This window comes from Harpia harpyja, chromosome 1 (genome assembly GCF_026419915.1).
Source record: "Harpia harpyja isolate bHarHar1 chromosome 1, bHarHar1 primary haplotype, whole genome shotgun sequence".
NCBI classification, from domain to species: domain Eukaryota; kingdom Metazoa; phylum Chordata; class Aves; order Accipitriformes; family Accipitridae; genus Harpia; species Harpia harpyja.
The window spans coordinates 92,478,448-92,499,213 of NC_068940.1; positions in this window are offsets into that span (position 1 = coordinate 92,478,448).

Here is a 20,766-nt window from a genome sequence, read left to right on the forward strand (position 1 = left end):
AGGGAGGTCCCCATTCAGGTCTTTTCCAAACGCTGCCTTCAGCTTAATGTTTAATGATTCAAGCTGCCCTCATACCTTTATGAATATAATATGAAGGGCTGGAAAAAGAACTATTTGCCTCTAAGATTCATTACCATCAGCTAAAACTATGATATTTATGTGGTGTATGATACTAAAGAAAATTACTCTACTGGGGCATAGCTCAGTGCTGGCAGGAATCATGAAAGAGACTGAATTTCTGGAACTGCTGTGAAAGACTGAAGAAATTTGTTATTTTAGTATCATAATAAACAATATATACATTTAAATTTTATTACACAAAAGACCATATACTAACATTCAATCAATAAGACCTTTTGTTTGGGGTTTTTTTTCTCCAAGTATTTTATTCAGGTCACACCTTGGAAAAGAACAATGAGAACATAAAATTTAAACTTTTACATTAAGTTACTCAGGAGCTGAGTAGACTGAGTGCATGTGGAGAAAAATGCAAAGGATTTTCTTTTCTCCACTTAATCATGCTGGTTACATTTTTCTGTTGTTCTGACTTGGTGATATGCAGGAAGCAAACTGTATTTATAGCATAAAGTAAATTTCACTTGCCATCCTTTATGCTTTCAAATGGAAGATGTTGTGAAAATGCCACAGGCTGAGATTTTTATTCATGTAAATATGTATCATTATGTTTCAAGTGTTTTTCATGCCAGGAGAGTATAAAGAATTGAATTTGACAGTTAATTTCTAATCACCTCCTTTATCATCCATTGCAGTGTGGTAATAAATCCTACTTCACCTCTCCCTGGGACTCTTTTCATTCTGGTCACTGCGTTTCCACGGCTTTTGTTTTCATACCTCAGCCTCCTTTTCTAGGCTCTAATGTGTCCTTCAGGATCCATCATCAGAACTCCACTGTCTTGCAAAGCCCACAAGCACCTAACATTTAGAAATATTACATTAAAGAAGGGAAGGAGGTTTATAATTGGATTTTTCTCAATGTATTTAGTACATTTGGTGATGTATATCCTTTTAGCATGTCATCTTCTGGCATGATTCACATGAGAAAATGGTTAACAACTAATAAGTTGGTGAGACCTTATCTGGAACACTGTGTGCAGCAATAGCCCCCTGCGCCAAAGATGACCTGGGAACAAGGGCAGCAAAGAGGTACTGTGATGGTAGGGAATGGAATGCCTATTTTGCATAAGGAGGCCAGAAGAGCTTGACTTATTTAGTGTAGCAGAACAAAAGCTGATATGGAATGTCATTGCTCTCTATAAATACACCAGGAGGTTAAACGTCAAGGAAGGAAAAGATCTTTTGAAGGCAAAGTACAGTGTTGGCACAAGAACAAATGGGCATAAACTGCCCATGAATGCATTTTAACTGGAAACTGAAAGACGTTATCTAGCCAGTTGAGCAATCAACGCTGGAGAGAGCAGACTTCCAATGCAAGTATGGGGGCACAAAAGGGGTTGTAAGATGGAGTGCGAACAGCTGATGAAAGACATTGTGTGATGTGGCCTGGGGCTAGCGGGGGACTGGGCTCAGAGACACAGGGGGTCCCTTCCACCCCTCTGTTCCTTTGTTTTAATTTTCCTCAAAGGTATTTGGAGATTCTGCATGGTGATGTCTCACAGCTGGTAAAGGATATGGCTCAGAGAAGAAAAAGAAATAAGCAACGTGTCTTAGCTCGCCAGATGTATGTTATTACTTTATTCCCAATTCACAGGAAATGAACAATCATTTAGTACTGACAGGTACATACTGGAACTTACTATCTTTCTTTTAAACCTTAAAATAATGTACTACAGAAGTTTAGCATTAACCTTAAAGCAGACTTCACATTTTTGCCAAGGTTACTGTGATATCTTGTGAAACCTTTTGGGGAAAACAGAAGAAGAAGGAGGCAGCAGGCAGAAACTATATAAACTGCTGCCAGGATGGCTGAAATGTTAGCAAGGTTAAACAAAACATCATCCAAAGCTCTTCTGCTCAGAGATACCTTAGTGAAAGGTCTCTTGGGAGCTGCAGAAGGTTAGGTATGTCTGACTTTAATTGGGGTGTAACCCAAATTACCTTCTTAAAAGACAATTAGACTTAACACGAAAGTAATGGTTAAAGCAGCAAGTGTCTCACTGAATCAAAGGACTACAGTTTGTTAACTGCACGAAATGGAGTGGGTTACAGCTATATAAGGGTAGGTCATTACAGGTCTAAGACAAGGTCAATATGTTTTGCATTTATTTACTGGGATGATTCAATTTGCCTTTTTACATAACTTTAGTGTTCGCCTCTGAAGAGGTGAAGGTTAGGTATGATATCAACTAAAGAAAAAGTCAGGCCAATACTTTCTAATGTTGCTAGAGAGTTCAGCATACCTTTCTTCAAAAACAGAGAAGGCTGGGCTCTCAGAAGCAGGCAAGTATCCAGCTCCATCAGCAGCCAGTTTGTCTATAGGAAGAATCTGAATGGTGTCTGAAACCCAGACGGCTGCTGCTCAGAGTGCCACCATCCCACTTGCTCCTTTTCCACTGAGCAAGTAAATGACAGAAGTGACATTGGAAAGTCTCGGTTTCCCCACCCAGCTCTTGAACTGGTGAGTCAGGATGGTTTCTAAACAGCAAATAGAAACAGAACCATTCAGGTTGAAACAGTCTTCTGGAGATCACCTTGCCCAACCTGCTCTTCAAAGCAGAGTTAAATTGTCCAGCTGAGTTTTGAGTATCTCCAAGGACAGAGTTATCACAACCTCTCTGGGCAACCTGGCCATGGTTCAACTATTCTCACTGGGATTTTTTCTCCCCTATGTCAAACTGGAATTTCCCATTCTGATGTTTGTCTTAACCTCTTATCTTTCTGCTGTGCAGCTTCAGGAAGAGTTAGTCCCGTCTTCTTTACAACCAATCCTTAGGTAATTGAAGACAACAGTAAGATTTCTCCTTATCTTCCCCAGGCTCAGCAAAGCCAGTTCTCTCAACCTCACCTTATGTGCCTTGTGCTCCAGCCCCTTGAGCATCTTGCTGGCTGCCTTCTGGACTCTCTACCATTTATCAATGTCTCTCTTGTACCAGGGGACCCCAAACTGGACACATTATTTCATACAAGGTCTCCTGAGTGTCAAGGGGAGGAGAATAGTCACTTTCTTTGACCTGCTGGCTTTACTCTTCCTAATACATTCCAGTATGCAGATGGACCTTTGCTGCCACAGGGCCCACTACTGACTTGTTCAACATGTTGTTCACCAGGACTGCCAGCTCCTTTCCTGGTGAGCCACCACCAAGCCAGCTGACTGCAGCCTGTTCTGCTGCATGGGGTTAATCCAGCCCAGGTGCAGGACTTGCATTTTCCTTTGTTGAACTTCAAGAGGTTCCTCATGGCCCATTTCTCCAGCTTGTCAAGGTCCTGAATGGCAGGTCTGCCCTCCAGCATATTGACCACCCTCCCCAATTTGATATCATCTGCAAATTTGCTGAGAGTGCATTATAGACTATTGCCCAAGTAACTAAGGAAGACATTAAACAGTATCAGCCCCACTGTTAAATCCAGAAAGCCACTCAACCAGTTACCAGTTAGACTGTGAACCATTGGCTGCTATCCTTTGAGCCCGATCATTCAGCCAGTTTACTACACATCTTCAAGTCCAGCCGTCCAGTTCATATCTCCCCAGTTTGGCTACAAGAATGCTATGGGAAATAATCTTCAAAGCCTTGCTAAAATCAAGGTAAATGCCATCCATTGTACTCCCTTCGTGTACAGAGCCAGTCATCTCATCGCAGAAGGCAGTCAGGCTAGTTCAGCACAATTTTCCCTGAAACAATATAATTTCTTTTTCATTCTGAATTTCGTATTGAAGTTCTGAGATTACTCTACCACCTTTTCCAACACCTTCCCTCCAACACTATCTCACTATATATCTTTTCCAGTATATCACTAACATGATTGGTTTTCATTCTTGAGCAGGATCAGCTACCCAAGACTTTCAGATTTCTTTCACCAAGACTCAGAAGCTGCCCTGACAATCATCCTGATCTTACTTGGCTCATGAAGCTGTTCAAACACCTTTAAAAAGAAGGCTAAGCAGAGGCCCCGGCCCCTCCTTTATTAATTCATTTTAGGCGAGCCAGACTTAAAAGACACAGGTAGGAAAGCTAACTTCATTTTTCACTTTCCATCTTTGTATTTTTCCCCTGTGTGTACTTAGGTTTGTTTCACTAGAATCTATAAAGTCTATTTTCCTCTTTTTATGTTGTGCTAGGAAGGATATAAATGGACTAGCACCCTTTTTTAAGCTTATGCACATTCTCATTTTCTTTTCAGATTTTTAAGTGGATATTCACGTGGCTTTGACCAAACTGAAGTCTCGCAAGTAACTGTAAGGCTGAACTACCTGCAGGTAATTTTTAGTACCCTCAGAGGAATGCAGTTAACTTCAACTCATCTCCAGTCTGAGTTGGTGCTTTTTGAAGGAGGTCTTCATGGGGTGAACAGGAAGACTATGAGGGTTTTATTATAGTTGGCTTCCTTTACTGCATTAGCGTTTATATTTTCCCAGTAGAAATCCCCAAATTGAAAATATAGAGGTGTCAGCTAGCACCACTTTAGTTAAGGTTGTGTCAACATTTCCTATAAACGTTGTTTTTCTAGGGTTTATAACTAGACCGTAAAAATGTGCTCAGCACAGAAACTTGGCATAGAAGGGTTCAGCCTGGGAGAGAATTTTCACAATTAAAAAATAAAAAGTCTGTTCAGCTGTTTTTAACTAATATCCATGTAATTAAATGGAAATTAGTGGATTTAAAGATGCATTTTTCTTCAGCATAATTCAAAGCAAGCTTTTATTTAAAAGAATAAATTCATCAAGGGATTATTCCATTAATGTTGTCTTGTTGCACTCAGTAATTTTGAAAAAGTCAAAATTACTGAGCTATTGCACACTAGGAAATAGTGACTACATCTGCAAATGCTAGTTTGTATGAAGCTCTTTGCTACACATAAGGAAATATTTTTAATAGGCGGGGCTAATAGTGCATAATATGAAGTTTGCCCAATATTTCCTATTATAAAACCACATTTTGAGACTTTGTGAAACTTTAAGCATTTGGGCTGATATTTTATATTCCAGGTGTATGCCTAAGGCTGAATTTTTGGAAAATTTTTTGTCAAAACAGTTTAGCGCATTCTGGGAACAGGAACTGAGAAAACATTTTGTTTTGTTCATATTACAAAAAATGCTAACAAACTGCTTTTCAAAAAGGTCTAATTTCTCAAGGGTCTGTAGCAGTGACCCCAAATGCAGGAGTGGAGGCAAAGTGGTCTTTTCAGTTGTGAAATGGCTATTATCTTTTTTATAGAAGTCTCTCATTTAGGTCCAGTTAGAAAATTCTGAAGTAACACCTACTTTGCCCATGCCAAGTAGAGACATTTTTATTTTAGGAACTAATATCTCCATACATCCCATCTTTAAGATGCACATGCAGGTTTCTCAGGGCTGCTGCAGTGAAGCGGAGGAGACACTGTTCATCCACAGAGAGCGACTGCACATGTTCTGTCCCCTCACAGTTCCTGCCTGGGACCAAGCTAATGTGTGCACCATCTTCACCTCAGGCTGAATGACTCCATCCAAAGTCAAAGAAAGTGGATTTCTCCAGTAATGGTTGCTCCAGGTGAAAGTCAGGGATGGGAGCTCTCAGAAACATCCTTGCCAGCATTGAGGCAGTGTAAACAAGGAATTCTTCAGAGCAACTGGAAAGGAGGCAAAAACTTGACTAAAGGAAAAACACAAATAGATGATGGGACCAGGAAGTAGAAACTGATTAGAAATGGGAATTCACTGACCAAAGGTGGAGGGAGGTGACAGTGGTGGGGTCTGGACTGCTCAGTTAAGAAGACTGAGGCTGAGCACCAGGATCTGGGACTGTGGTGGATGTTGTGAGAGTACTGGGCAAGAAACAAATATTCTTTCTTGAGAAGTCCTTTGTTCTCTCTGACATTTCCCTTATGCAACATCACTGTCATCTTCCCCAAGACTTTCCTTTCAGATGTCAAAGCCCATCCCCTGCCCCGACTCAGTGGTGAAGGAGTGTGGAGAGAACAATGCTAATCCACAGTCCTGCATTTGGCTTGTTCCCTGCCCATCTTATGAACCCTCCTCCATGTGCAGTATCCAAAGGCATGGTGTTGAGAGTAGAGACGAGCATACCCCAAATGAGTTGGCTTCACCCCAAACCTGGATGCACCATTTTTAGTATGTAGCACTTAGCAAGCAAGGTTTCCATTGCTTTCCCTGAGATGGGAGCAGGTCCTACTGCCTGAAAGACTTCCCTTCCATTCTCTCTAACTGCTGCAAAGGTCTCTTGAAAGAAGTGTCCCTAAAGAAATCTCTCAGCTCTAATCCCAGGTTGAGAGTTAGAGCAGTTCGGATCCAACTGGCATCCTTGAGACATAGCTTCTCTCTCCAATAGTCAGGCAAGGCCAAAGTTTCAGACACACATCTGAATTTCAGAGGATGAGTTGTGGGCTTTGAGTATGGAGCCAAGCACTGCTCCAGACTCTAGCAAAGTCCTGAGTGGTGACTGGTAGAGCCTGTGTTGGTAATTCCAAGAATTTGTCATCTGGATGGTTTTCTTCTTCTCCATTGTAATACTTTAAAGACACCAAAACTACATGCTCGTGTACTGTTAATGTCACTTTTTTACATACACAATTGATGTGATTGAAGTAAAGATGTTCACCCACCACTGGGTAAGAGCTGTGCCACACAACTGTGAAGAGGAGAGCATGGTCTTCTGAGTGGAAACAGCAGATGAGTGCTCACAGGGCAGCTTCCTATAAAGTTCAAGGCAATGCTATGTATAAGTCCTGGAGTCCTTGTTCTGGATGAAACACCAAAACTTGGTGTCCCTAAAAGTCTTTCTTCTAAGCAAATAGGAGAACAATGGCAGAGTGAAAGATCTAAGAGAAACCCTCTTTGGTGTTGAGCTCTCTGAGTTGGAAATACTGTATATCCCAATTAAATACAGCCGAGCTGTTTGAACTGCTGTATTTTAGTAAGCAAGCAGTATATCACAGCAACACCTGAGGGTGCTGCTTTGATCACAGCCTGTCAGCATTTCCGCTGTGAACTTTGTTTATTAGAGGTTGGCTGCAAAAGATCTCTCTATGCTGAAATTTCAGCACAAAGTCCCTGTGCCCGTCACCAGTTAAGAGAATCAGGAAGCTAGAAGCTCACATAATAGTGTCATACTCCTATGTGGGATTTTCATTTTAAATCTGAGGCTTTTTTCCTTTTCTGAAAACTAAAGTTTCTGTATCATCTCCAAAGTGCATTAATCCTTACTGCATACTGAAGAAGAAAATCAAACATCTGAATTATTAAGAGACGTGCTTGAATGGCTGAAAAACTTCTCATCAAATTTTCATCCATTCCTTTTGTACCGTTTTCAGGACACAAATGAAGCATTCCTCGTCCTGTCTTCCTACTGGACTCCGAGGTGGTTAAACCACATCTAACTGGCATAAAAGACGGGGTGGGGGAGAGAAGAGAAAAGGAAGTGTCACATCCTCCGTTGTGAATAGCTAACACGCTCGCAGCCATGCTGAGCCGAAAGCTTAAATCCTTCATCTGCCTGCTTTGGTGCAGGCAGGATCGGGTCCCTCTGCTGCGTACCTTGATCAGTGGGTTTCACTGCCCGGGTTTCTCCCAGGCTCCCCTGCTGAAGTTGCTCTGCTTTGTATGAGCTGATTAAATATTCAGAGGATGGGAGTGAAAAGGGCTCTGCAGCTTGGGGTGGGGGTGCTCATCCAGGAGGCCAGCTCCTAGTCCCTGTGCCAATGAATATTTAATCGCTTTGTGCAAAGTGGAAGAGTTTCAAAAGGAATCTCTGAAATCTGTAGCTTGGCAGCTTGGGTATTTAACTGAGGAGAGTCTTGGGTCAGAGCCCCTTTTCAGTATTATGCAGGAGAAGGGATTTAGAACTAAAACCCTGAAAAGCCCTCTGTCCACTATGTTCTTCTGGACACAGTTTCAGGGTTGGTGTATGAGAGCCAGCTTAGGTACTCAGCTCAGTGGAAGGAGCAATGTCCTTCCCACCCTGAATTAGCCACGCAGCGTGTCTCCCGCAGCCCGGCGTGGGCAGTGCCATGCGTACCTCGCTGGCCTCTGAGCACTGTGATCCCCTCCAGGAGACGTGCAAGGGAAGCGAGGCACCCGCACTGCGCGGCTTGCGGCGGGGACTTAAAACTTTGCCGCTGCAACACTGCTACCGCTAAGTTCCTCTGTGACTTTTGCTCTGGGGCCGTCACTTAGCAATGTCATTTTTCACCTGCCTGATAAGCATTTAGCTATTTCCTTTGACAGCGGTGAGGGTGCGTGCTTGCTGCAGGTGAAGCACTGCCTGCTGAGAAGACAGGGTCTGACTTGGTCCTCTCAGATCAGGATGGAAACAGTGTTGGTCAGCTTGTACTGCTGTATTCTTGGTCTGTACCCAGCACCTTTCATTGCTACAATATTCATGGAAAAATGAAGGAGTCTAACTGTAGATGTGTGGCCTCCTGTTTTGTGATTACAGCAACGTTCCCTATGTATTTTTATAACTTGCTAGGAAAAGGTAACTATGCTGTTATAGACTGGGTCAATTTGTATCTACACCTGTATCTATATAGCCTGTAGATAGAAGTATACGTACAAGTAACATATACATGGCAGTGTATACATACATCTGTATCAATAAAACCTTGGTGTTTGCACAGTCTGGAAGTGATCATGCCTCGATATTAACAAAGCTGCCCTCCCCAGCTCCCTGCCAAACCTTGCCATAGCTTATCATACCTCTACAGCAATCAAACAACAAGTTCATTATGGATGAAACCCCAGCCTGGATTCAGAGAAATGCTTGCAGATGTGCTTAACTTTCCATCAGTGAAATTCCACCCTTATTTAGTAACACGCTTGATTTCGGCAAGACCCAGCTGCTGAACCAGGACTGCCACCCCTGGACGTGCTGGTCCTTCTCTGAAGCAGCCCGGGCACATCAGTATTACTTGCAGGTTACTGTTTTTTTATGGGAGCTCGATGAAAAGCGGACTAGTTATTCTGTGACAGATTTTGTGCTGTGGGAGATGGAAGCAGCAAGGGCTGAATAAAGGACCCCGAAGGAGCTCCCTCCATCCTGCTGCCGGAGCCCGCAGCGCCCTGCCATGCCCTGCCCTGCCTGCAGCACTAACCCTTCAGGCCGTGCTCCTTCCATAGCCATGACCCGTGTTGACCAGAGCTACAGGTGGCACACTGTGGTCCCTGGGGGGTTGCATTCGTATCCCACGCCTCAGCTGAAGGGCCTGGCCTTGGTGCCTTCCCGTGGGGCTGCTGCTCTCCCCCCCCCCCCGAAATGTGACACTTGGGGAGCATCCTCATCTGCCTTCACCCCTCCTCTGCTGGGTCACAACCTCCATGTGAGAAACTGCCCCAGCTTTCGAGTGAAATCGGACCCCGCGCTCCCGGCGAAGGTGACCAGATGTCGCGGTTTTCACCAGCAGCGCCGGCCCTGGGAGGGGAATCGTCAGGCCACCGAAACGCCCTGCTCTGCCAGTCCCCCCTGTGCAGATGGCCAACTTGTAAATCCCACCCCAGCGCCGCCGGTCGCGTGGGAGATGCCGATCGGCCAAATCTGCTGCTGTCGGCAAAAGACAAAACCTCTCGCAAGCCATGCGGCTGGCAATAAAAGGGAGCGGGCGCGGGAGCAGCCCCGCGGAGGCCCCTCAGGAACAATGGCAATCCTTTCGGGAGCCGGCGACGGAAGGCCGGACAAAGGCGCACGCTGTCCCCAAACTCCAGCTGCTGCCTCAGCACAAAACAGCGGGGAGCAAATTTGGTTTCTTTCATCTAAATCCTCTTAGGCATTGCGAACGCGGAGAGCGGGCGCGCAGCCTCGCGTGTCGCGCTCCCTCCCTCTGCCATCAGTGCGCGCAACCTGGAGGGCCAGGCCATAATTTTTGCGGGTTTATTTGACTTTATAGGAACGAGGCACTTTCCGTGGTGGGAGCGGAGCGGGGAAACAGGCAGCGGAGAGGCATAGAGAGTATCGACCTGAGAAATTGTGCCTGCCCTGCGCTGTTTTGCCTGGAAGAGGCTGAACTTTTCATGTTCTGAAAAGCCAGATGAGCAGAACAAGTCATTAGTCACCCAGGTATTTACAGTGTTTTTTCCTATTTCCTTTCTCCCATGGCCTCTGTGGTCAGCAGTATAAGATTCCTAGGCACTCCCACCTAAACACAAGTTTCCTGTTTATGCTCTCAGTGGCTTTTATGTTTAGCTGTTAAAACCCGTTGTCTAAAGTACCATAAAACAATATGAACAGAGACTGCAGGTGAGCAAGGGGGGAAAAAAAAGCAAAGCCACGACCAGACTGCGCGGAGGTTGATCTGGACGGGGAAGCAGGGCCGGGGGGAACAAAGGAACAAAGACTCCGGCAGCCAGCCTGCTGCCCGAGTGCCGCCGGACGCGCCGGCACCGCCGCCTTTCTGCTGCGGCGACCTCAGCCGAAGAGCTGGGGTGGCTGAGCTTCCTCATCTCAAATCAGCTGAAAGCACCTGATATTAAAAATTAAATGTCTCGGTAGTATAAGTTAATCAAGGTTTGTGATATTAAATAATGTAGAGTTATGACAGTTCTTTTAAGGATTTTCATTACAGTTAACCACTCACGTTGCTCCTGTTCGGTCTCTGTCAGCATCTACACCAAGTAAGTTTCTCTTTTAAGATGTCGGTGATGTCTGCTTCATCCTGACACCTAGGATAAAAGTCGTCGGCAAGAGCAACGCTGAGATTCTCTGGAGCTGCAGGAAGGGAGAAGCTCCAGCTGATCAGCAAGCTTGACCCTGGAGCCACTGCAAATTTCTGCTCTGCCACAGGCTTTCGTGCGCCTTGGTGAGACTGCATGAACATTTTCAAGTCAAGCTGACATCAAGAACATCCAATTTAAGACGTTATGATCACATGAGGTCAAAACTGCTGAAGACACAAAGCATGGTAGCAGCCACACTACGGATTTAGATAGCTCTTCCCAGAGCCTTTAGGTAACACATCCTATATCTATATCTAAACAAGGTGATATTATACATTGATCAACTCATTTTCATCCCCCCATCAAATATGCCAACTGTTCAATATAACATTCTCATTGGCTTTTATTACTATAGGAATAAATATGAATAATCATAAAAATACAAAATAAACCTTAACCTATCAGAAAATTAATAATTAAAACTAATATGATTTCTGTGACAAACTTTTATTCACAACAGTGTGATGTAAGAGCCTTTGTCAATATTGTCTCTGAATTTTTTGGTTGATTTGGTTTAGCCAGACACTTACAGCTATTTAAACATAGTTCTGTGTATTTAATTATATCATACATGATGTCATTTTTTACTACAGACACCCTTGACATTTAATTTATTTCAGCCAGTAATTAGTAAAGAATAATTAAGCTTTCACTACTATAACTGCTTTTCAGGATCCTTGTATCCTGTAGAGCAAGATACAGCAGCAGCAGCAAAGTTTTTGTTTCAGATATTATGATCTATTTGCTTTCAGGTTATACATCAATAATTTTGCAGATTTTCTGTATACAAAGGAAGGACTGGGACAAAACAACATGTTAAAGAACCTATGTATTCCCTTACAGGGATTACCATGAGTGAAGAATAGTTCCACTGTGTTGAAAATCACAACATACGCAGGGAGACTATTTTATGTGTATATGTAATATATAGAAATACTTATTATCTATATATTACATAGATACTAATATATATTTTTTCAGAGAGACTAAAAGCGTTCTAAAATGTGTAAAAGGGCTTCATATGCAGTATATGTAGCATCTTCTAGATAACTGTGTTTGTACTGGTAACTCTCTCGAGTGATATGTCACTTCACAAACATTTTTTTAAACACAGTTATTGGACATAGATGGACTTAGTCCCAAATATCATTAGATTTTCTGTGTATGATGCACAGTGGAGCACTGGCCACTGTTCCTTTATTGATGTTGAAGGTTTGATTTTTTATTGTTCTCAGCCTAACATTCAGGCCCCTCAGCAACCGTCCCATGGGAATGACGTGCTACCTGAATCATGGCATGGACTGAATAAGTGTTTGTACATGGAGTGCACCAGCTGGGTTCCCGGAGCATGTTTTCAATTGTATGTTTCATCTGAAAGGCATTGGGTTCATCTCTTCCAGATCCACTCCCCAAGTCAAAAGGAAGCACAGGAAGTGGGAGAACTGGGAGACTGGCTTTGGAAGTTGGCTCCTGGTCCAAACTAAGACACTGATGTAGACGCATCAGCATTCAAGTTTGGACCTTACTGTCATGGTTCCTTTGGGTCCTCTGTTTAAGTGTACAGACTTCACAACAGTGTGTTTCCAAATCTCATCTTTTGATAATCTCTTTGTAGCCCTGATTAAATGAGCTCCTTCCCTGTCTTCCCCGCAGCAGTTTACATACGCTCCTCCTGGTCCCTAGCTGACATCACTCTCTCCCACTGAAGAGAGGGGAGAAAACTCTATTCGAAAGCACCTCTCTTTGGCCTGGCCTGTCAATGGAAAATGAACATAGTCTGCAGACCAAGCTAATTTGTAGTTGTGATGAAGCATTACAATAAAAGAGAGATGAATAAAAAAGAGATGGGAAATCTTTGAAAAAGTCAACAAAAAGGAAATACTTTAATGTAGTCTTGATTCAGCAAATCACTTTGGTTTCATGCTCAACATCCCAGAGAAGCTGTCAGCACCTGGACTCTGTGTAGGCAGAAGGTAGACAGGGAAATGACTCACTGGTGCAGGAATACAGAGGGGAAACCACTGAGCATCTCCTGTGGGAACCTTTGAAGGGAAAAGAAAGTGTCTCAGCTCACAGAAGGTTACAAACCTTCATGCTTGTCGCAATGTGCACATCTGACCAACAGCACCATTCTAAGAGCAGCTCAGAAAGTATGAAGGGGAAAAAACTAAGAAAACCAATCTGAAACCTCTGTTTAATTCTACAAGCAATAAAGCTTTTGCCTGTGCCGAGGCAAAAGCAGACGTGGCAGAGTGTGATCTTTGCCTTGCTGCTAGTTCTCAAGTGAAAGCAAACAGGAGTTTCCAGCAGAGTGCATTTTGTTTCCTCTACAAGTTACAGGGCTGTTACGTAGCGAGGACCCTTGTGGCCATCTTCCACTGTTACCAGTGGCAATATATGAGTATGTCCTTCACTTCTCAGACTCTTAGAAAGTATGACGTTCCCTTTCTCCTGTCACAGAAGTTCTAGTGCCAATAAAAATATAAAACAGGAGTAACAAATTTGTTGTTCCTTTGTCAGGTCACTCAACAGCTGCGCTGCTGAAAGCTGGAGGGCTCTTGGCAACCCCAAGGGAGCTGGGTGGTCTCCAGGCTGGCAGCACAGAGGGGTGCGTTGGGGCAGAGGAAGAAAGGCTGCATGAGCTTGCTTCTTGAATGCTCGCACAAGTGGCAACGATGGTGATCCTGTTCCCCATGGTGGTGTTGCTGCTGCCTTCGGTGGGTCTTGCAGGTAGGGCTGCGTTCGCCAAGCTGCGGCTCCAGAGCAGAATTATCTCAGGTGACTTGAGGCTGCCCCGGCAGCATCCCACCTGGGTGATGGTGTCCCTGCTGTGGCCATGCTCCCCACCTGTGCCACCTGCATTTCTAGGAGCATCTCCTACCAGTCACTGCGCCGCGAGGGGCTGCGATGCTCCATGCAGCAGGCAGAGTAGAGGGAGAGCAACATCTCTCTAGCACATGTTCCCTGCAGGGCTAGAGGTCACCCCAGACGAGAGGTTTGTGTGGGTAGGCAGGAAGCAGGTGAGGGGCAACTCTTAAGAAGCAGCCCAGCTATTGCTGCAGTCAAGACAGCCCCTTGCACCCACGGAGGGAAAGCCATTTCCCCTGTGCCCAGGCACCTTTATAAAGAGAGCATTCATCTGCTTCCTCCCTGCGCTGCATGATAATCCACAGCAACTCAAGAGATTTCCTCTCTCGCTCACCACAGAGTTGCTCCTCACAGCACCACAGCTGGACATTCAACTTTAAAAGAAAAACGTTGTTTTCTGTTCCACTGACATTCAAAAATGGAATACCAACATGGGTCTGGACACAAATCTGTTCTTCCCTGGAGATGCTTGGGCTGGGCCCACTTTTAACTGCAAAAAGTAAAATGAGTAAATATGTGTTCCCTACATCACGTAGACATACTACTCTCATCCCCCTGAATTTCACATATCTCTTATTAAAGAGGAAAACAGAATTTCCACTATTTGCTGTGATTATGGCTATTATTTTTGCATTTTGACTCAACGAATATCACGGGTGGTCCAGCCCATACACGAAGCTTGACTTGTTCTACCCTGAGCTACAGCTGAGTGGATCTTCTGTAATGAGACATGAAGCCAGGTGGACACAGATATGGATCCCAGGCCAAGTTTGACTCAAGTTTGCAGAGAGTCACAAGCAGACATGGACCAATTTCTGCTTCCAGGTGGGAGTCGGACAAGACTCTGGCTTCATCTGTTTTTCTGAAAATCCCCAAACAAAGCACAGCTCAGCAGTTTGAGAGAAGTTTGGCTTCATCTTTATGAATTTAATAGGGAACAAATCCATGCATACCAAAACTGCACAAAATAGCTTCAAGAACCCCCGAAGCTAGGACTGCTGAGATTAATTTACTGTCCCAGATTACTTCCCTAGTGTAAGTACACAGCGATTTCTGCCGGCCGGCTCCCATGAAGTCAATAGTTTTGTAACACATTCCATTGCTACAGTCGCTTTCCATTATCCATGGGTGGCTTCTCCATTGGCAGATAAGCTGCATCCCGGGCCTGAGCCAGGTCCATGCAGCGCAGCTGAGCTGGGGCTCTTAGCTCAGCCCCGGCCCTGCACAGCTCTGGGTGACCACAGAGCAGACACGGGAGCTGGCTGCTTCGATCTGCTGTGAAGTTGGGACAAACTTTCAGAGGATTGGGAAGGGGGAAGAGAGGGTGACAGAAAGCAGTAACAGGGCTTGAACAAATAGTTATAAGCCTTTGAAAAACAGTTAGATGTGAGATGTGTGCATTAAGAATTCAGTCTTCACTCAATTTGCTGTTGGCTGCATTTTTTTAACTGGAAGGAAAAGATCTCAGATGCAAATTATCCTCGGTGCTTGCGAGCCCTGAGGCACAGGGGAGGTACTGCAGAGCTGTACCTGCCTGTGGGTGCCAGCCAGCCTCATCCTGCCCGGGGGAGGTTGCTGCCTGCTCTCAAGCCCGTAGGCAGACATTGCACCATTCCTCCACCCACTGCTGGGTGTTGGCGGGGCGCAGCCACACACTCCTCTCCTGCATGGACCTTGCCTGCAGCTCACCCTTCCAGGCAGCGTTCAGCCGCTGATACTGCCAGTACAGCTCCATGTACAGCCTCAGCCAACTTTCTCCACTTCTACCGGAGCTCACCACCCAGATCTGCTGTCCTGGGATTTTGGCTGTCTTGCACATGTTGCCTAATTTACACAAATGCAGCAACCTCGGGTCTGAGCTATCACTTGCAGTTCAGGCATCCTCACAGTAAAGAATTGATCCAACAGGGATGAACCTTGTTCAAACGAGCAATTTCTACTTAGTCTTTTTCTGGTGATGAGGGGAGGAAGAAAAAGAAATGCAAAAAACATCTGTTGCCTAAGTTCACACTGATGCTGAACAGCTCTAATGTATACAGTCCTGCCTTTATAGAGGACGCCACATACACTACATATATACATTTATATACACACAGCCACATGTTGCATGGCAAGTTATCTGTGGGATAGTGTCTTGGAACTCTATCAAGTCAAGGAAGAATGCAGCTACCTAGATTTGGGGGGAAATTCAGAGAGGAGGTTTTAATGTTAGCTAATCCAAAGGAAAGAGTGTTAACAAATACTTGGAGTGTATGCAGTGAAGGTTAAAAAAATAGTAAGCACAGAAAAAAGAGGAGCTCAACCTGTCAAAAACATATAAAATAAGTCTATTTAATCAACAGTCTTTCTATTTCCAAGCAATGAAACTGGTGTTCATGGAGCTCTGCACCTCCTAGCCTCAAGCCTTCTTGTTTTCAGAGAGTTTGTGTGGCAAGGGAGCTGTCTGTAGCAGCACAGCATGGACATATCTGTCATGACTGTCACAAGCAGCCTTACCCCAGTCGCCCAACAATAACCGTGTAATATTTTCTTCCCTCTGGACTTTTATATCACACAAGATTTCCCAAAGGTGCGTAACTGCTCTGAAAGATACCAACCCCCTGCTAGCCAGTTTTCAAATGAGACAGACACATGAAGTTGCCTGGGCTAGGACACATTCTCTCATGCTGTATTTCACTGAGCATACAGAAGCCCTGAATTGTTCCCCACTGAATTCAGAGCTGAAATTCCAGATCTGCACAGAGGTCCATTTTAGGGCATGATCTGGCACTTTCTGTCTCTCAGTGATGGGCAGCTGCTGACACTGGCTCCTTCTCAAGCCCAACTGTGTGGTAAAAGAGAAAGGCTGCTCCAGTTAGTTGAAAATAGAAAGAACAAAGTGCCCTTAGCAGTGATCTGCAGACACCTTTGGCTCCTCCAGGTGCCACAGAAAGCAGCTCTCTCCTTCCAGTGCTCTGCGGTTTCATACCCTCAGGGCTGTCACTCTAGAGCTGGGGGGGGGGCAGAGGAAGGGTTGGGACATGCCCTACAGTCAGGCACACATCCGTAGGTGTGAGCCTCATGAAGACTTTCTCTGGTCGGTGCTCCAGGCTTCACTCCACAAAGTTGCAAGAAACTTCAGTAGAAATTCTGAAATCATCTGTGAGGAGCACGTTTCTGATCAAAAATACTGAGGAGAAGACACAGAAGGTGGCTTGGGGCTCTAGCGATTTCACCAGCAGGTCCTGGGAGCATGTTCTGCAAAGTGCTATTGAGCTACATTGCTCTTCTGCTTTCTGTGTGGGGATGCAGGTACACCAAATCCTCAGAACAGTGGTGAGCCAAAAGTGTACCCAAATCACAGCAGCAAACATCATCCTAACAAAACTACTTCAAATTGAATGGTCGCACAAAAAGAAAGCTGTAAATCTTGAGTAACCTCACATGGCTGAGAGTGCATGACTGATGTCAGATTTTTTGAACAGAAAGGCTTAAATCACCTCAAGCTGAAAACTGCATTAAGGATCAGAGAACAGACAGGATCCCTGTTCTCTCCTCCCAAGCAGGTCTCTCCTTGATATATGGCTCCCAAAGTATCAAGAGGAAGAGGTTGCACAAGTAACAGTCAGCTCAAGGTGTGTGGGATGAGAAGAAAAAGAGTCTCAGACACATACTGCTGGAGATTTGGCAGTGCCTCACATCAAGCAGAGTGAAAATTTCAGACATCAGCAGTTTGGTCTAAACCCACTGTTTTGCACGTGGGTTTTACAAACCCAGGCTTGTACAACAGATGTCACAAAACGTCCCCAGACATGTCTAAGAGACAATTCACAGGCAGCTCCCGCCTTCCTACACATTTTATGGATTTAATCCATAACCCAAGAGTTTGATCTCAGACATGTAAATGTTTGAACTAAATGCTTGATTTGGACCTAGCTCCCCATCCTGTCTTATTTCTGCTTGGGTTTGTTGGGAATACAAACCTTCAGACTGTGGATGTGTCATCTATTTTGTTTCTGCTGACTTTGGCATGTGAACATATCCTGCTTGTAAAGATGACAAGGCCAGCCCCCGCTGTGGCCAGCTGGATGTATCTCATAAGGGACTACCTCCTGTTGGAGTAAATTGTTTTTTTTCTCGAACAGAAGCCAGAAGACTTCTACAATAAATGGCCTGAAATATTGGAATGCCTGAAATCTCAAAGAAAACAGGTTGTCAGCACTACGTGTTGGGTCTGGGGAGGGAGTGGTGGCCCGCTGAATTAGCCCTCCCTAATTATGGAGGACCCAGAACTTTGTGCTGCAGGTTCATACTGTTAATGATAAATTTGACAAAGCCCACAAAAAGTAACTAAATAAAATAAACTGTCTGCTATTTTCTATGCATGTATCTGCTGCGAGGTGCTGCATCTGCATAGATGCCTTGCAGAATAAAGAGCACGCTGGGAACCAGAGAACTGTTGCTTTGGGTGTGGTAAATGATACCTACGTCTGAGCAGTCCTGCACAAACCTATGTGTCCAGAGATAGCAATGGCCATACTGAATACATTTATTAGTGTTATTTCTAAATGTACCGTTACTGGTTTATCTTATCAAACCCCACTGTTGTGCATTCCACACTTGGGTGTTTGATACCTCTGCCCATAAGGACTGTGTTGCTACATTTCAGGGCAAACACAGCCTTGCTCTGAATGAGGTTTTGGGGAGGCAGTAGTGTAGTCATTTCACATGATAAGGGGGACAGGCCACTTCAACCAAGGATGTGGGGAGAAGTGGGAAAAGGCTGAAGCTCTGGCACAGTTAGGTGCTGATGATGATTCTCAAAAGATTCATATTGACAGAGGGAACCTGCATGACCATCCTTGGGGGGTGCCCACGTACTGTAACCCAGCTGGTGAGTACTGCCCAAAAACCCACAGAGGTACCTGGGGCAGGAGCAGCTACCCAACTGTGCATCCCTGACCATGTCACAGCTCTAGTTAGGCCTGCCCTATGTGAATTTATGGGGCACTGAAAGTAGAGAAAGCTGTTGTGCCTTGGTGCGACTTCCAGGAGTCTGGAAAGGGAGCTAGTGTAGCTACTGCGGCACAGCTCTGCACCAGAGCTCACTGTGCCTTAACCTCCCCAAGATGAAAGCGGTATAGCCACCCATCAAATCAACAAAGCAGTCAATATTTTCGCATCTTCTCCTTTTTTAATTTTTTTGTGCTAGATACAAAATGTACTTGGCCCCTGAGGGTAATGGCCGAGAGAAGAGGCAGATGCTTAAGCCCATGTGCACCCCATCATCACTCTGTTGCATGGTGGCTACACTACCAGTTAGAGGAGCTCAAGGAAGGTCTGAGAGAGTATGAAGGATCCAGATGAAATTTTACTTACCACATATTTGAATAATCATTTCTACAGCAACATGATTCACTTTTCATTCTTTGTAAATTCCTCCATGATGTACTCCTAGGAGTCCACTATCTGTTCCAAAAGCTGTTGTATCCTCTTTTTAATGAGTATCAGATGCATCCTTGTAATTTGGACCAGCTTATTCAAGTGCAGGCTGCTGCAACCCAACTCTTAGAAACATGTTCTACATTCATTTGGGAAGAAAATGACACTGAAATCAAAAGCACAAAAAGAACTGGGCCTGGTGGTCCAATGCTGTGTTTGGAATAAGATGCTATTCAACTTAAAAGCAACCAAACAGAACCCTAAATGTTTTTGTTTGATGTCAAGTCAGAAGGTACCTGCCAGAGTCACATATGTTTCAAGGTGTGCCCATACACTGAATTAGTCCCACCACTTTCTAATCTGCTAGATCCCACCTCCTCTTTGTCCTCTCTTTTCCTCTCCCTGGAGGGGAGGGGTTCAGTCCTATGGACTGGGATCCTGGAAGCCCAGACACATCTGAAAACAAACAAGCCTTTCTTATCTGCCATTTTGTCTCTAAATTCCCTTTCTGCATTGAAGACCCGCTGTGAATACAGACATATGTTTTTAAAGAGACACAGTTTTGTCTTGCTGATCGCAATGTAATTAGAAAGCTATTTGGCACATACAGGAACTTCTGTACTAATTTGGCACTATCCCATCCTGCTACTGGCAGCATTGGTTTTGCTCCCTGTTGGCGATTCTCCTAGATGTCTTACAGCTCCTGGAAACATCAGCCATGCCTATTCAGGGAATAAGTCTGGCAGGATGCTGACACCTTGTGCAGTACATCCAGCAGCAATGTGGCTGTGTGATGTTGGCTCATTATCAGACTCCACCACTGTATCTTCTGATGGGGTATGGCATTATAGAGACAGGTGCATGGTTTGCATTATGAAAGCCAGCATGATATTTCCCATTGACTCAGCTTCAATTACAGAGTTTTATCTGAGTTATGCTTCAGAATGGGGTCCTATGTCAATTAGCTTTTTGCCGAAGAACTTAAAGGAGAAAGCAAGCATTTTCCCCTTAGTCCTCACTTGCTTTAATAGGAAAGGACACATCCAGCTTCTGAGTTATGATGTTTCAAATTTCAGAGGTCTCAGATATCCTTGTTGATGATCCATGGGGACATGGGTCCCCCTAATCTAACACACTGTCTCCAGCAATCTCCTGTCACTTACACCGGTAATGAAAAAACATGTATTGCTAGATCCTATGTGGCAGTTCTGGAAGAGAAGAGCTCATAACCTTTACACAAGAATGTTCTTATGATGATAACTTGGCCAATGACTACTTTCTTCCTGCTATTTGGATATTTTAGCTGTCCCACTAAATCAGAAACTCCATGACCTCCAAGCAAACACACATTCAAAACGTTAAATAATCCAGCATGGTGAAGCCTTCACCTGCTCTTCTGCAGGACTGAGCCCTCCTCCTTGGGGCTACTGATCTTCATTCTCAGCAATCCTTTGAAATCCAGCCTCCCTTGTTGTTTGCTGGGTTATTTAAGCTTCTTCCAGAGCCTTTTCACTGCCTTCTTCAGAGAATTTTAGAATAGGGAGATATAGAGCTACTTTCTCTTTCCTAGTACTTCCCTCTGTTTTCTCAGTCTCTGCTTGGTGTGAGGAGCTATTCATACCTCCTTGTGCCTGTTGAAA